The 18,678-nt window shown below is 37.5% G+C and overlaps 1 long non-coding RNA gene across 2 annotated transcripts in view; it reads right to left on the bottom strand.

Annotated features, from left to right (window-relative positions):
• LOC148051049 (uncharacterized) overlaps positions 1–18,678 on the bottom strand; it is a 45,914-nt gene that overhangs the window by 12,897 nt on the left and 14,339 nt on the right. The window lies entirely within an intron of this gene.

Below are 18,678 nucleotides of genomic sequence, written 5' to 3'. Positions count from 1 at the left end.
ATTATAAGTAACTCCCTCCAGAGATGCGTTCCACAAAAACAACCATAACCTTCTGACAAATAATCTTAGGCTCAGGTTATCTGCAAGTTCCTTTCATGGAGAAATCTATAGAATTGAAAAACTGAAACAAGGCAAGGATCTCCGAGCCATTTGTCCACTCTTTAGACAAGCCCAAGGTCAAGTCTGCAAAAGGCTGACAGTGCTGGTTTGAACGTTGCTTATCTTCAGCGCGATCCATATTGGCAGTTTTAACTTAAATCTACTGCTTTGTCTTCCAAAGAGGGACAAGTGCTTTAAATAAATCTTGTCTTCCTCCGCTCTGTGTTAGCACTTCATTTTCTCTAAACTGAGTAAAGAATCTATCCTGATTTAACAGACATCTGGGAGAGACGGGAGTAACACCATTGGTCATGAAAGCTTCAGGACTGCTCCAGAATACCTTGTAGCAAATGTCGTGGGTCAGTAGTTTAAACTACATTCAGAACAAAGATAGATTTTTCCATGTTGCATACTAGCCTCTTCGTGTCTTAGTCAAATCTTATCGGACTCCAAGAAAATGACCTGGACTGGACCTTTTGCCTGTCAAAGGCAGCTGCTTTCCCACACTTTACAAGCCTTGTATTTCTTTCTGGTTCCTAGATGGCAACCAGTAAGTGAAATTTGAGTAAGAGAATTCAAAACAGATATGCCTATCTGCATTTTCTCAACCAGCTTGGAGAGCAAAGGCAGTTGTTTAGAGTCATCATATTCCATATGTATGTAAAAACATAGTATCCAGTGTAGTGAAAATACCTGAGAACTATTTCTCTTTAAAATATATTCTAAGTAAAAGTTGATGTCCCACAAAAGAAAAGTGTGTGACTACGTCATGAACATGAGGAAGACAACCACATTGTGTTGTAAACAGCCATGTCAGTGGGAAAAGGCTGTTTGCTTATTTTTATTTTCCCCCTAAAATTGCAACTGTCATGTAAACTCTTTAGGAAAAAGATCAGAGCTAGTCACTAAAGTGCTAGTCAGAAATGCCAGGCACTGCAGAAATCAGAATTTTAATTTGAGTTTTGAACAGAATGAAGCCTTAACATAGCTCTCAAGCTATTTAAATATGGAAAAAATTAGCTGAATGAATGAAAGAAAATAACACAGCTGGTGACTGTTTAAAAAGGAAGAGCGAGATTGAGTTTTTGTAAGTTCAAACAGGGATGTTCAGAAATAAGTTCTTATAAACTGTGCAAAATCAGATGTTGTACAAATACACAACTGTATATCTATTTATCTCTCCAGACCAAGGCTTTGACAATAATTAATTATAATGAAGGTTTCTCCAAGAAAACTCAAAAATACTTTACTCTGAAAGAGTCTGCAAATGTTTGGTTAAGTTCATATATATATATATATATTTATACACACACATTTGAAAGTAATTTACTGCAAAATTCTTTTAGAAGCATCTCTTCTTTCAGTACATTATTTATCTTCACCAAATTATTCTGTAGCATCTGGGAAGACTAATTTAGGGAAAGAAAATTTCCAGCTAAAACCAACATCCAACTTTTTAATAGTTTTTGGACTCTAGCAACATAATAGCTACTCAGAGAGTATACACAGACTGTTCCACCCTCGTGCTGGTCTGACTCGCAGCAGCTGTCCAACATACGTCTCTAAGTTCTTGAGTAGTTTATTTTGCCATCAGAACATTACAATATGTAAAGTTTTTCCTCTGCAGGCAAAAGACTTAAGTGGGTCAGGATCAGCATATTAACCTCAGCTCCTTAGTGTCCTGCACACTTAAAATTCTACCTCCCTGAAGAAATGTTTTCCTTTTTGTACAGAATCCCAGCTTTGTTCAGCAGAATTCATCTGGCAGAAATGACGCATCTAATTTTTAAAAAGAGAGAGAGAAAAAATAAAAAGGAGGTATAATAAACTCAGGAGCTGTGCAGATGAAAAGCTCCAAGCCGTTCAGGCACTGATAAAACTGAAAGGCCAACTGATAGTTATGCATCTCTCCCTACAGTCCTACTAGCTGTCCTTTCTCCCACTACTGCCAAGACTACAGATAATGCCGCACCTTTTGTTCTAATAATATGCAGAAGAGTTCCCTTTGCTTCATATTTTCACAGCTTGTACAGGTCTGCTTCTTTTGATGTCAGAGTCTCTTCTGCAAGCCAAATAATTTCTTTTCATGGTAAACCCTCCAGGACTTGGCTTGGGATTTTTTGATTAAAAGAACTTCTTTTTTAAGTTTGATAGGTTTGTAAAAGTATTTTAATGTCTCTAATTTTCCACTACTCCTTACAGGTTAGCATGGCCTCACAAAATCCTTTAGTGGTAAATAGTTGGACTAAGTCCACTCTAGATCAGCTAAAAGATGAGGAATGAAGGATAAACTAGACTGCTAAAATTAAGTTGCTGCTTCTGCCCTGAGACAGAAGTGCAGCCATTCCCTTTCCTGGCACAGGATCTTGCTGGTCCATTGTCCAGGAAGGAAATCAGGATCACACTTGCTGCCTGTCAGCCAAGGACTGCACTTTCCTTTAGTGTGGCTGGAGGCCACAGTATATTAACTTATCTTGAAGATGTTAACTTGTCTTTTCTTTAACAAAGCAGAGGAGCATTACTTCGGAGTCTCCCAAACTAAATGGGAGGTCTACCCAGCCTTCCGGTTCACCTTCCACAACTAGGCGTATTTAATGCATGGTTGCTTTTATTAAAACCTGCGTACATTTTAAATTCCACCCTGGATATATTTATCCTTGCCAGTGTTTTTTAAACCTAATCAACAGGTAGAATGTTCTGATACATTACAGCTTTAAAAGCCCAGGTTCCTGTTTTAGACTCTCATTCCTACAGTATTGAGTCTAATCATTTCCAGTACCACTGAACAACTTAATAGGCTGCAAAAACTTGATAAGACAATGTAATTGCCAGCTTTTATGTATATTCTTAAAATAGCTACGTTCCTCATAGAGGTTGTACAGGATATAAGTGTTAGCAGAAACAATTAAAGAACTGAAACAATAGAAGCAGATTACAGAATTATAGCATGCAAAAACTATAAAAAATTGCAAACAAAATGTCCTTATTCCTTGTCTTGCATAAACAATAATTTCAGATACTGGAACAAACTACTCAAAACCAGAAAATCTTGTTCACTATGAATAATGAAGATAATATTTACCAGTGCTACAGGAAAAATAGGTATAAAGAATCTTGTATCAGTTCAGGTAATTGAAGCTCCCGAAATGAATGAACTTAATCTTAAAACATTTCAGCTCTTCAAGCCAGTAGAAAAATACAGTCATTTACTTATACCAAATATTGGTGTTCAACACATCACCAGTAAGAAGGTACAATCTTTATTGTAAATTATTTCCATTCCCAGCATTAGCACCTCGCACAAGACAAGATGCTTCCTGCTTGTGTTAAAGACCCAGCCTCCTAATCTAGTGCTGTGATTCTGTCTTTAGCAGGTCAAACAGAAACTCATTAGTTCAAGTATATCAGATATAGCCTCAAGGAAAATGCACGGCAGCACTCTCACAGCTATTCTATACTAGTAATACTATTTGAATAACTTTAGGGCTCACTTGTATACACCCTTCGGCAGATCCTCCCCTTTCTTATCCAAAGCCAAAAAAGGTCAGCTCCCTGAAATAATAATACAACTATGAAAACACAAATAGGATTACAGAAGAGTGGTTTTCCTCTAATCTTGACTACTATCAATAAAGTATATTTTCTTCTATATATCTCTTGATCATATTTTAATATATGATTGGTAGCAATATTCTCAGGAAGTAATATAGGTTAACTGTTCTATTATGCTTCATATTAAAAAGACAGAAAGGTTTTCTCAGGGCAAACAAAGGGTAAAATAAAAGAATTTGTGGCAAAGTGATTTGGAAGACACTAAATTAATCTTACACTCCAATCAATCTGCAAGTGAAAAGATACTTGACTTAATCTGTCAGCAAAGTCAGACAGGCATCTGATCAACTCAATGGAAATCCTTTTATAAACTCAAGCTATGATGAATACTATAACCTTACTTGAAGAAATGGCATGCCTTATACTCACATGCATGGTAATAGGGATGAAATTTGAAGTCTGAATACCTGATCAAGGCATTTCTTTGTTTCATGAAAGGAATTACTCCACCAAGTGTTTAATCAAACAGCACTGTTCTATCGAAGGATGAGACTTCTAAAATGATGATCTTGAGAACTCCCCATGACAGAAAATCTCTAGATTACATGACTAAACAAATTCTGAATATCTGCTTAGTGCAATAAATCTCAATAAGAAGAAAAATTATCAAATTAGGATATTTCTGACCAGTATTCCTGCAGATTTCCTGCAGTACAAATTTATGCTGCTCTGATAATCAACATATTATGCATATAAGTGCAGCAAAGACAAAGCAAATGGAACTACTTTATTGTTCTATCTTTGCTCACCTGGACGTCCAGGTCAACTTTAAATTTTTCTAGCACATTTGATAATCAGATCCTTCATTACCTTATGCCTCCAACTGCTACATTAAAGAAAGCAATAGGGTAACCTGATACATTAAGGATGTTGAGCTCTTATTCCAATCACATCCAGAGCCTGCAAAACAGCTGCTTCTTAAAAATCAAGCTGTAGATGGAATGACAATACTGCAGTCAAAGGTAGGGCTCAGCTCTATCCATGTTAGATTTTACTATCAAGTTCAGATACTGTTGAAATCTATTAAAAAGCATCACGAAAAGAAGCAGCCTAGCTGCATGTCTCATTCAAATCCCAAAGGGGCTTTCCAGTCCATGCTTTCCTCAGTGGTCCTGCAGTTACTATGGTACTGAATCCCAAACATTTTCATTTAAAGCTGTCTCAGGTTAGTCCCTCCTGTAGCTACGCTACAAAGTGGGACAGTGTGACAACAGGGAGCTTCACCATTTTTCCCTTTGAATAATGACATTCTTCCTCTGTAGGAGAGGAAAGCTGGCCCCGAGCCACTGCGGCAGGGTGCGGGGACTCCCAAGGATGCTGCCCTGCCATGCTCCTCCGAGCACCGTGGCGGGTGCTGCCTCTTGCAGTGGTGACAGCCTAACAATCAGCCACTACCGCACACAAAGCCACAACAATGAGGTTGTTTCCCCCACTTCAGCCGCAGCCTAGATGTGCTTCATTCTGGCAAAGCAGACGTTCACTTCACATTTGACAATTTTGCTGTTAGTTGGAAGCTGTTCAAAAGACTGCACGCAAGCAGAAAGTAGAGGGAGGAAAAGCAGAAGGACGTGAAAAAAAAAGGTATGGGGATAGAGTTTAAGATAAAGGTTGAGGACATTCCCACTAAGAACAAGGACGTACTATTTCATATTAAATACATATGCTAAAACATACAACTTATTTGGGAATGAAACCTCACAGAGAGCTCAGGCACTTTAGTGGAAAATGCTCACTGACTCCAGGGCAAGGTTTTGCCTTAGTTATGTCAAACAATAAGGTTAAAAGCCTAACAGAAATAATGTTTTGTCAGATTATGTCAATCCCTTGGCTCAGTTTATATTGGAAATCGGGTGAAGAGGGTATTCTAGGGAAATATCACCTTCATTCAATATTAGGAGGTCCTGGAAGCTCACCGAGACACACAAGAGCACAAGCACCTGCTGTGCTTTTCCTGAAAACTTGTCATTTGCCACATGGAAAAAGGAGACAGACAGAGGGAGGGGAGGTGTTGAGTCCTAGCGTGGGTAGTTGTATTGCTGACATTTAGCAACAGTAGGCTGACTTTCATTGCTGAAAGTGAGCCAGAAAGGCTCAGAAGAAAGTTTCCAGTATCTGAGAAATATTGCAAAGACAGAAACTAAAATATTAAGCAGAGCAACACAGCAATTGCTATTTAAATGACAAACAGATGATTGGAACAAGGTAACTACGGGAACTTCTTCCATTTCTAGGAGATGATTGCAAATCAAGGCCATGGCCTACTGCTCAGTACTTTTATGAAAATTTGTAGACCAGATTCTCAGCTTGTGTGCTGACTTGGTCCTAAGTGAACCTGTCTTGATTTACACCATCCAAGAGTGTAGCCTTAGCACATTATTAGATTTACAGAGATAAAAGATATATGTCATGGTGTCAGAAATAAGTCAGTTTATAAAAGTTAAAATGAATAAATAAATCCAATTTCAGAGCAGCTCCTGATCTCTGAAGGGTATTATAGCTACAGTGATTATGATGGCAAGTAATGATAAAACAAGCCAGCAAACACAACAGACATGTCTGAGACTACAAAACAAAAATTCTGTAATTTATGTTCCCCCATTCCATTTTGATACTGTCTACTCATGTCTAAACAGGTGCTGTGGGAAACAACAATACACGAAAGGCTTCTCTGTCTATGAATATGTGACAAAAAATGAGCCAATACCTTCATGAGCAATTTTTCAGTTTCAGTACCGAAATTTCTATTCCCAGTGCCAGAGAGTCACGCTTACTACAGCTAACCACTCTGTTGTCCATCACTTAAAATACAGCTTTGCAGGTATTAAAAACCCACTACCACTGTTTGGTTTCAAGGCATAATTTACAAAGATTTGTAATTTGGGTACAGCCCAAATGAGTGGCAATTTTCTTGGCTTGATCTAGGTTGACTTACCATGATAACTTTCTTTTCTTTGTTTCAGTTATGTGTAGGCTGTTTTATTCATTGTGGACACTGTTCCTGACATGTGAGCAAAGGCTTCTGAAAAATGTCAGTGAGGACCTGAACAGGAAACCTGACAAAATCTGAGATTTTGAAAGCCACATCTTCCTTGGCTGTAAGGATGCTGCTAGATAAAAACTGAAAAGGGAGGAGCTCTTTTTTTTTTTTTTTTAATCTAGCTGGTGAGAAAACACATGCACATCTGATGATTGTAGACATTATAACAGTAACATGGGGTTCCACTGAACTTAAAAAAAAAGAGACACACAAATAAATCTTTGAAAAATTTAAAGAAAGGCACACATAGACTTTAATAAGATACAGCTCTATTGCCTACAGCCTATGGCTTCCCTCCTTCCCCAAATAAATTTTGGGCTCTTTCTTATTGAATAGTGGCCATTGTCACAAGAGCTCTGCATTAATATTCTCACCATAAAGGCACAACTGTTCTAACAGAGAGCTTGCAGGAGAATAACTCTTATCTGCAAAAGAGAATATCATTATGGGCTCCAATAAGAAAGAAGTAGATGGAAGGATGTTGAAGAAAGAACAGAAAACCACTGCAAGAAGATAAATTATTTACACAGAATTCTATCTAGGAGCACAAAAATCTTTTTTTTTAAAGTCACATTCTTTTAATCCATTGATTTCAGAAAAGAAACAAAGAGGTGCTGAAAGATAAATGATAGTCTAAAAACTACATACAGTGCACTTAGCAAAATAAGGGAAGAATAAGGAATATAAACAGTATACAAAGGATGCTGAAATCAACAGACTCATCTAAGCCATATTTATTGGCATTAGTTTTTCTTTAAAAAATGTACAATTGCTCTTTTATCATAGGCACTTCACATTAATCCAATCTGTATCCTGGGAGTTTGTTGTGTATGTGCCAACTTTCATACACGTGAGACATGGTTATTAGGCTTTTCAATAAAATATGTGAAACTCAGAAGATGGTCGAGATCATTTGTGCATTTTAATTGAATGACTACTGGAAAAAAAAAGGTATTTTTATCACATCACATCACATCTTAATAGAGCCTCTGGATTAAATACTAATTAATTTGCCACCAAAGTTTGCTGTTAATCAGTTGCATGTCAGCATACATTCTGAATGACATTTAAATTATAAAGTATAGTGGGATTATCTCCAGTCTTGCAAATTACCTCTTTATAAAAGTCAAAGTAAACATTATGTGCTCACTAGAGGTATCATTAGTCTCCTGTTTAGTCTCTGTATGGTTCTTTGGATTATAGGTTGTCTCAGTCTATAGATATAACACTTAGATTACCTTAGAAAAAAGGAGTTGCAAGTTTTAAGGCTGACCTTTAAAGATTCAGCCTCCAATGACCAACCTTGTTAACAATTGTCTCATTAGGTTTATGTGTAGCTGACAGTGTTTCTCCACAATAGAGACTAAACTGAGCCTCCCATAGAGCACTGAAAATGCTGATGGCTCCATCATCAGTACATTGGCTTTGACTCAAGCTCTTAGAAATAGTCTAAAACCTACAGGAAACGACAATCCAGTTGGGAGACGTATGAGTAGAAGCTCACTTTCTATCTTACCTCTGTATGAAAAATGTCCATTAACTAAGGAGAAAAACTGAAGAAAGATACATGAAAACAGATGGGTGGATGAAGCAATTAAAAGAAATAATTGATGTAGTATCTGTAACAGTATCACAAATAGTTACTGTGGCCTTATATGAAAAAAAGTAATAGAAAATCAATTCAGTAAATAAGAAAACCATTTTGTTGAAAGATGAATAATTGCGACAAGGAAGGAGAGAATTAGTTTTTAGCCTTCCTCATGTTTGAACAGTCTATTACTATTTTATAAAAATTATAATTGAAGTGTCAGCTCCTTTATGCAATGTAAACTAAGGAAGGAGGCTGTATAAGGGGATTGAATTGCCAGACTGATTAAAAAGCCATTCATTGAGACTCAGTGTGTATCATATATATCACCATATATGACAAACACATCCATTAAAGCAGAACTTCAATAGTAGAGATAAAGAAGGTCTTCACAGCAAAATTCTAAATTTGTCACAGCACAGAAGAAATAAAATCATAATTTCTACTGAGATGGACAGATTCCCGTGGCCTCAAATTTGTCGAAAATCTGAAGCAAAAATATGGAAAAATCTTCAGGGATGACTCTCAAAACCTTGACGAATCCTTATTTTTTAGCACAATGAAGAAGAAAACAATACTAGTTCTAAATTATAATATTGGTCTCATAGTGACACTTTCCAGTGATCTTGAACATGGCCACTACTCTCAAACCAACCACTGACTCTAGGTATAGATTTAGGGATTAGTCAAGCGCAATCACAGGGGAAAGGAAAATGTCTCGAGAAGACAAAAAAACCCCAAACTTCCTGAGCATCCACATATGTAAGACACATTCTTCATTTATCATTGCAACTGTTAATATGTAAAACTGCACCCAGATGGAGCAAAAGTATCAAGTATGGAGGAAAGCATGCTGTATATTGTGTCTTTTCCCTGTCCTTACCTAATTCATGTAATCCTTACACACCCCACAGAGACCCAACCACTTGGAATCTGTGCGGAGGGTTCTTGTGCAGTAGACTCACCTTATTCCTTCTCTTTTGGCTCCACCATCACCGCTCAGCAGAAAGAAGTAATTGTCCTTATACATAGGTGGGAGAGAGAGATAGTTACCAAGGAAACGGGCTTAGTTTGACAGAGATTTGGAAACCCAAACCCAGCTGGAGATGGGAAGTCTGAGTATCCTCCCCCAGAAAGCATTTGAAAACTAGATGCAATCTGGCAGCAATTAAAACCCAGTTAACTCTTACTTTTCTTCCCTTTGTGAATCCATCTTTCATTTTATTTATCTGCTTTTTAATAATTCTCCTCTTTCGCTAAATGCATTCTAAGAGAATAGTAATGAACACTCCCGAGAGCCAACATCTAAAAAGGACACACAGATATAGCTTTCTATTTAGAAGGATCATTACTCGTCTGTATTCAGGTGCAGAAAGTCCAAGTTGTGCCCCTAGGTACACATGTGGGACTCTCATTTTAAACAAAATTCAATCAGTGTAACCAAGACCAGAATTTCTCCTAAGGCTGTGTGACGGATATACTCAACCCCTTAACCAAACTAGCAGTAGTGTGGTACGGGCTGCAAAGGAGGTAAAGGCCTGAGCCATGGCTGGGCCAAAAACTCCCCTAGTTCCAGTCTGTCCTCTGAGAACCCACAAAGGAGCCAAGTGGCACAGTGAACATCAATGCATATGAGCTTGGAACACCAATCATGCGATTGACACATAAACAGCAGGTGGCTTTTCCACGACTCGTTTATCAAGGAACAAAGTTAGTTGTGGGTACAAGGAGCCTCGTGCATACCTTTCCCATCACATGTAATTTGACTACAAGCCAATCACTTTATTCCATAAATACAACATACAAAGTGAGCCTTCTTTGAGCAATGCCTGCTAGGCAGCACAGCTGCATGGTGGTGATCTCCCCTTGAGCTGGGACACCTCTCAAGGTTGCTCCTCGAAGCAGAGACACCTTTTACCAATAGCAGATCTTTGGTAAGTGACTGATAGCATGCTGCATTAATACTAACGAAACATCACTAATCCATGTAGCTATTAAATATTAATTAATATAAACTTTGTATAGGTAATTCCATTAGACATAAACCATTGTCCAAGTCTGAGACTAAGATTGGACCTAGCCTCACCTAAGTTCCATCAAGAGTTTAGAAAGCAAGCAGGGTCCACTCTGAACCTCATGACTCAACAGGAGGGTCTTCCTTACTCTTTGTGTTTCTTCCATTAGACATAAACCGTTGTCCGAGTCTGAGACTAAGATTGGATGTAGCTGCACCTAAGCTCCATAAGGAGTTTAGAAAGGAAAGGGGCCCACTCTGAACCTTGTGACTCAACAGGAGGGTCTTCCTTACCCTTTTCATCTCTGGTCTCTGTGTGATTCATTCTAACTCAACTCTAACTCAGTTGTCCTTTGTATGTTTCTTCCATACAGTAATTAATAGAGTGAACCTTGCCATCAAACTTACTGAACCTTGGCAAACCCCTGTTAAACTTTGTTAAATTCCATCAAATACATTGAACTCTGTCAAATTATTATTTTACCTCAATAAAACATATTTCTGCTTCTCTCTTTTGAGTGAGGTGCATTCCACTCATTCACGACAGGCTGGAACTCAGTCCACAGTTCAGTACAGTACAGACATGCCATTGATTACTTGAAGAGGTGCTATAAAAATGATTAAAAGCACCAGGATAGATCCTGAGCTGGTGTAAATCAGCGGCAGTCCCATTGATTTACTTCTAGCCAGAGAGGAGCTAATCTAATTTACACAATCTAAGGATCTGAGGCCATCACATTTGAAGAAGTGGGTAGTGGAAAATGATACCGCACAGAGGAGATGTATCAGTGGAATGTATATATAACAACAAAACAAGGATAGGGAGGAACTGTTTGAGGTGGTTTGAGGTGAAAAGTCCAAGAGTAATGGCCACAAGCTAGACATGAGAAGATCCACTGCAGAGAGTACAGATGCATTTTAAAGGATGGACTTACAAGAGAATCTTCCTCGGAGACAGGACAAACGAATAGTATCTCCAGATGCTGTCCCCTAGAAAGTTACAATTGAATCTGAATTTCACCTTAACTTGAATTACTCAAGTTTAAAAGTGATCATAGTTGTGCTTCATGTGGGAATCCATGGCTACCTTTACAAAAGGACAGCAGAAAAAAAACCCAACATTTTGCACTTATATGGAAATATGCACCAGAAAAATGAAGGATTTTTTTTTTTTCAGGCCAAGAATCTGTGATTTTTATCATACTGAGATACAAGAAAGACAATGGAAGCCCCCAGAAAAGTCATTGTTGCAAATGAATAACCAGCACTTTTCATGGTTTAATAATTTTTTGCCATATTTCAAGAAAAAGAGATGGTGCAATGAGAGAAAAATGGAGCCATAGCTTTGGTGCAGTGAAACCTTCCCAGCTGAATTAATGAACAGCCTTTCTAAAATTATCTTGAGTGTTGCAATTCTACATTTCAGATAATAGTAGATGAAATCTATAAAGGCTTCTCAGCTAAAACCTTCACGAAAACAAACAACAAATTGGTATCATGGCAAAGCAAATTAAATTTAATTATTTTAACAGCTGCAATTGTCTCTAAAAGGAACTCTGGGTAAACCTTCTGGGATTTCGGTAAAATATTATCAAGGTTGTTGAAAATGAAGGTTGTTGTTAGTAACCGCAGTTAGCTGATGGATGAACTTTGCATAATGCCTCCCAGGGATGCCCAAGCCTCGTGCAGAGTAAGCTTGTCCTCTCACACAGCCCTGACCCACACTCCCCATTGCAGGAGGACAAGGGCACAGTCCAGCCTGAGCCAATGCAGGCAGGCTTCACTAGCTACCGGCTGATTATGCTCCAAGATGCAAAAGACGACTTTTCCAACAGCCAGATCACAGCTCTCTCTGCCAAAGGGACCTACCACATTAATCACATAAAATTTGTTAATCGCCTTTTCCCTAGTGAGCTACTTTAGCAGTCGCCCTGGATGCAAGGTCTAGCAAGCGCTGCTTTTGTGAACCTGTGAGTAACTGGAGTATGTTCTGTGCAGCTGTCCTGTTGCAATAGCAAATCTTTCCCCCTGAGAAATAAAGATAACATTAAATCTGGATTTTCTATGAGGCACAGTTCAACCCATCTAGGTGATGACTTGGAGGATGCTTTTTGTATCACTGTGAGTTCTGCCGCAAGTCCAAACTCTCTAGCTTTATCTACTCTCCAGTTATCTAAGATACATAATTTTCCTCTTTAGGAGCATGGGATTTAGAAAGAATATTAATCAGTTCGTTAAAAATTATTCTTAATAATTATAATTAATAACTATATATACATAGCATTTTTGTATTATTTCTCCCCTAGCATTCTGGCAATTCTGCAAACATTACTTAAAAGCCTGAAGAAGCCAAGTATCAGGTAGAGTGTCGTTCTTCTGAAACTCTTCATTTAGACTGTTCAGCGGTGAGTGAAGGGGAGGCAGAAGAACAGACCTGCATTCCCAATGCCCATCTGAGATTCAGCTCATCAGCCACCCGTTGCTGGGGGATTCCAGGAATGGGAAGAAGGAACCTACAATAAGGAGACGGGAAGCCATGCTGGCATAAACAGTAGCAAAGCCTAAACTGTGGCTTTCTACTTGATCTTGTTTTTAATTATTGACTTCCTATGACAGTGATTGTATTTTATCTTCTGTCTGTTCAAATACTTGCAGGTCACTTGCATCTGGTTAAAGGAGACTATTTAAATAAATGGCCTATTTAAGTTGAATAGCATATTATATTTTTGCATAGTGTCAGATGCTGTTTCTCCTCTTTCTGTATTTCCTTCTTGACAGTTATTAGTCTGAGTCATATAGGTAGTTGAGATTTTTTTCACATTTCTATAAACCTATTCATGCATATTCTTACATTATTAATACGTTTCTACAGGCTGGCTTGATTAATATAGAAGCCATTTTCTTTGGGTTTTTTTTCCAAAAGAGTGGCTTGGTTTTTTTCTAGTGAGATTTTGCATTTTGTTTATGGGCTTTACTAGCAGGAAGAGAATTTTAAGAGGGTTAACTCTCAACAACTGGAAAGGAGGACTGGAAAAATACAGATACTTTTTTAAAAAAAAAGTTTCTGTAGAAGCCTGGGCCCAGCAGATTGTACTTCAGTAGAGTGAAGCCTGCTTCCATGTATAGCCCAGTAAGTGAATCATATAGAAATAACACACTTGGCCCTGTTCCTAAATATCAGAGCAATAGCTGACCTGTTCCTCCTTCTAGTTCTGTGTGTGACTTTCACAGAGTTCATTGTTCCTGGTTAACAATTTCTGCCCCTTGGAGATATTTTTTGACTGAATGGAAAAGTTGCAAGGAATTTGGTTTCTGATTGACCCAAAAGGCTTTTTACCTCTTCCTGAAAACCAGTGAAGAGGTCTAGAGGTACTACAGAAAGTCTTCTATGAGATGTCGATAGGAAGTTTTCAGGGTATGACACAAACTGCGACTTGCTAAATATCCAGGGTACCACTTCCATTTTATCTCAAACTAATGAGCATTTCACTCTCCTTATTTAGCCATGTTTTCTGACAAGAGTATAATTTGAAGCTGGAATCTGAGCTATAATTTGATACATCAACTCTAAATTTTCTTGTTTTTCCCTAAGCCAGCCAGTTAATACTATTTACAGTAATGTCATTGTCTGGCATTGATATACATTAATATAACACCACGTCATGTAGTTTGACACATTTTAAATTAAAATTGAGCAGCTAGTCCTTTCCCATACCAAGTTCCACTATCGTTAATCAGCCACATATTGTTCCAGAAATTTAATTGTTTTAAAACCATCACGTTAATTCAGAGAATTACAGGTGGAGATTGCCAGCTGGCAAGCACTAGATGAGAAATGACATTGACCTTCAAACACGTGTATCTGCCTCAACCGTCTGAGAGATCACCTTTTTCAGATGGAAAAACAAAAAACCCAATTCTTTACTGGGAACAGCCAAGAACCTTGGGAATTGGTCTGGTTCAGACACCCTTATGAAAAGATCAAACATACTCTTCATACTCCAAGATGATTCTGACTCCAGATTACAAAATAAGACTTCTTTGGTTGGTTCCCAAAGCTAGGCTAAGTTGCTTTAGGCTACCCTTTGTCTCAACAGGCTGCAGCATCACTTCTTTCCTTGACAAATCTGACACGCTTCCTGGGTACAGGCTCTCTACACATAGAAATGGACCATTGCTGACCTAGACAACATGATTAGCATTGGCCATCTCGTGTGTAATGACAGAAAGTTTTGGAATTGGAGGAGGAATCTCATCTCAAATCAGATGCTGGCCATTAAAAGTTTCAAAAACTGGAAGCTCTCTGGTACAGACTTACCAAGAAGCCATGAAAGTCAACACTCCTTACTTAATTTTGAGGTTTGGAGATAGAGAGAGAATATTTATTACTATTTGATTCTAGTTTTCTGATAGCAACTAGAGTTGACTAGCATCCAAGCAAAAGAAAGGTATCTTCCTCAGATCAGGTGAAAACTACATGGACTATCATATCAATATAAATTCAATAAATCCATTAAAGCCTGAAATTATGTGCTGCTATAGTCAAACTGGAAAGGCCCTTACTTAAATGGAGTCAATTCATTTATTTAAGTTGGAAATGTGCCTACCATTGCAGCGTTAAGTGGGAAATAATTTGTACTCAGGCAGTAGCTTCTAGAATTTACCCACATTCTGGAGTCAGCAACTAGCTTTCAGACTTCCATTCAGTTCCAGTCACTGTACGGTCCTAAGAAAAATATTAATCTTTGGTTTAAATATTTGTTATTATATCATATATCATATTGGAAGTTTAACATTCTTGAAACAGAGAGATGAAATTAGAAACATCTTGAGAAGAGCATTCTTGTTATCAATCATGTCATCTTGAACATGTTTAGAAGCTTGCTGCTGGTGCCAGGAATGGATGTTTTATTCAAAAGAATGTATTTAAAGAAAATGACAGCGCTTTTCAATTCAACTTTTCTAAACCAAGAAATCTTTTAAGTCTTCGAAGCCATGTGGATTTCAACATTCCAGTGATTAAGACTATTTTCAATTATACATGCTTTTTCCATTATTTTTTTCATAGCTTTAGGGTAGATTTTCAACACTCTGCATGAAGAATTAGACACACAAATCACTCACAACTATTAATGGAAATTGCACAGACGGTGGAAGAACTGGTACAGAACAAGAAAAACCAACTCAAACCATCAAAAACTTGAGAAAAACCTGTCATGAACTTTGCAGAGTGGATAGATCTGTCTTTCCTGTTTCTCATCTTGCCAGCTGCATACTTCCAACTTCTAGCCCAGGAAGTGAAAATGTCAAACAGCCGTAAGACAATTAGAAATGGTGAGAGTACCTCTGCAGTTTCATGTCTCCAGGATTTTCAGAAAGCCATCTTTCTGTCTAGATAAACAGACGGATGACCCTGTGTGTGGTCTACACATGCCAGAGCTTCTGGGTAAGCAATGCTGGGCTCTCCACTTGGAAGAAGAGACAAATATGATGTTCCCATGTTTTTCAGTTGCCATTTGAAAGAACTACAATTGAACTAAGAGAGAATATGCAACACACTCATCTGTTCCCATTTGAGTGTTCATTAGAACAAGAACTGTGATATTTAAACAATGTTTGTTTTTTTGTTTATTTATTTTTTTTTTAATCAAGGGAACTGTTAATGAAATCGCAGAAACTCACTTCATTACACTCCTCTGTTGCCTCAGCAATACACTTTTCTCCAAGAAATGATCTCTCTAATCTAATACCATCAATATAACTTCAAAAATAACTTAATTAAAACATTCATTAAACCAAACAGATTTCAGTCTAATATTTGTTAGACTATAATACTGTGAAGAAAGGTGCCGTTTTCTTTTAGGTTTTTATGACAGCTACAGACAGATAGATTCCAAGAGTAGAAAGGCTTGAGAAGATGACATGCAGAATGGTTGAAAGTAAGCCCAAACTCACTACTGCACTTCCCCACCGCACCCCCCCATTTATTTTTAAGTGCAACAAATGGTGTTTGATTTTGTTGCACCATTCGTTTTCTCATAGCATTGTAAATGGACTTTGAGGAATGCTAACCATGCTTTCATTAATTCAGAGTCATCAATCATGCAACGAGCATCTAGGCCAGCAATTACACACCAAGATATTTTGAATTACAATACTGCATTGTGAATCTCTTACTCCCCACATAAACTCTTTACTGTTGTTTGTAATATGCAGTTTCAAAACTAAACTCAAATAATTTTGGTTTTGCCCTCAAGCATGCGTGTAGTTCAAAAACATACAAGCTGCTTTTTGTGACCAAAATTATTCTCCTTTTGTATATTCTCAGCTAGCAAAATATAAAGTACAATTGTTCAGTTTAAGCTGAAGAAATGTATCATTAAGCAATGTACAAACAGTGTTCTTCATTATACTGTCAGAATTTCCTTGAAAGGAATTTCATCACAGTATGATTTGAACTATCTAGCAGAATAATATTAAAGCAATAAACTATATAAAAGTGTATACAAGTGTATAAAAGTGTACACTTGATCGATAAGTTGGACATCCTGAAAAGTTATTGCCATGTTCTCCGCTTAGTATCACTACACCTAACTGCAACTCGTAATGTTAACTGTTCTGCTCTTTAGTCATTTTTATGGCTCACTGGAAAAATAAAGCTATCTGCTGTCTTTTCAGATGTTTCTGGGTGGTAGTTTGTTACATAGACAAAGACTAAAATAGGTATCTTTTATATATACATAATACCATCATTTTTACAACCAAGAGACTCTCAAAGTTAAATTAAGATCCTTGCTCAAGAGCTAGTTTCTGAATCAAACCTAGAACAGCAAAACGGTGAACAAATGGAAAGTTTGCAGCTAGAAGTTATGAATCATACTTTCTTAAAACTGGGTGCATATGTTTCACTATTTACTTCTCTGAAGTTTTCTGTTCTCTGGAATTTTCTTAATTTCTGCAATGTTACTTATTGGCATGATTTATTCTTCTGCAACCACAAAAATACAGCATTTAAAAATGGTAAGAAAGCTGTATACTTTGCAACACACCTTTATAAACAAAAGGTATTCGGAAAATATTTGCCTCTTAAAACACATTACTTTGCTGGCACATTGGGATTCCCAGGTTCTGCTGGCACAAAGCAAGTGTGCCTGCTTACTGCCAAGCTATCCAGCTTCTTAGTCCACCCTCTTGAGGGCAACACTGATCCAGAAAGAGCAAGGGAGCAAGCGTCAGGGACACATGGAGCTTTAACAGCAGTCAAAGCTGGAGGAAAGGCTTGACCTAAATTTAATTATTTCAGGGATGACTCAGGGAAGTGAAGAACAGTTTGTGACTTCACAAAATGAAATCTGTCTTACAGCTATAAAAGGTAAATTTAAGACAGGTATCAAAGACATAGCATTCCTTGCCAAGGAGAAGATTTAGTTAACTTGGGTCATACGCGAAAAAAAAAAAAAAAAGAAAAGAAAAAAAACACAAAAATTTTAAAGCCGTCTGTTTTCATACAAGGTGTTTCTAAATAGCTGACCAGTGTTCACTTGGCAGCATTTCTTGGCATGTAAAGATATTTACATGAATCACAAATAATTTACGGCTGTAAGTACAGAACACTCACTAATGTTAAGTGTTCACCTACCTTGCTAGAACTGTAAATGTTTACAAAAACTGAAGACATCTGCTAAGCCTAACACATTGGTAGTTTAGTGAAACAGTTTAAAAATTTATACTTACTGGAATTTTCAGTTGATGTTTTTAGTATGATCTTTGCAGCGTTGATTTGTGTTCTTATTTGAGAATGAGGAATATATATATATTTCATTACATAAGGTCTACTACATAAGAAAGTCTTGATAATCGCTAAAAAAGAATCTAGATAATATCCTAGCACACACATCTGCTCTTTCACTTGACACCTCTTGGAATAAGACTGGCAAAGGAGGTGAGTAAATGCAGCATTCTCATCTTTGTAACTCTTCTGGAACATAAGCTATAGTTACACTGCAAGTGAACTCTTATTGTATCATATAGTCTCAAAATGAACAGTAATCTCTATTTTTACTTAGGAGAAAACAGACTGTGTATCTCATCTGTTCAGCTATATTTTATTCCCAGCTGCTTTTTATGTCCTTGTTTCAGATAAAAAGATATTGGAATCTTTCAAGTGCCTCAGAGAGCCCATTTTGTCAACTCTTCTGAAAAGGCTTTCAAAACCTGTGCACTAAAGGGCTAACCTGCATTATGGAGGGGACACAACAGCTCCTAGGTCTGTGCACTAGCTCCACTCTGACATCTTTCCTGGGGAAAAAAAATTATAACCATAGCTCA

This window comes from Nipponia nippon, unplaced genomic scaffold (assembly GCF_047370975.1).
Source record: "Nipponia nippon isolate SJK-2023a ecotype South Korea unplaced genomic scaffold, ASM4737097v1 scaffold_7, whole genome shotgun sequence".
Classification (NCBI taxonomy): Eukaryota; Metazoa; Chordata; class Aves; order Pelecaniformes; family Threskiornithidae; genus Nipponia; species Nipponia nippon.
Note: the sequence above shows the minus strand (reverse complement) of the source record. Positions and strands in the feature narration are given on the sequence as shown.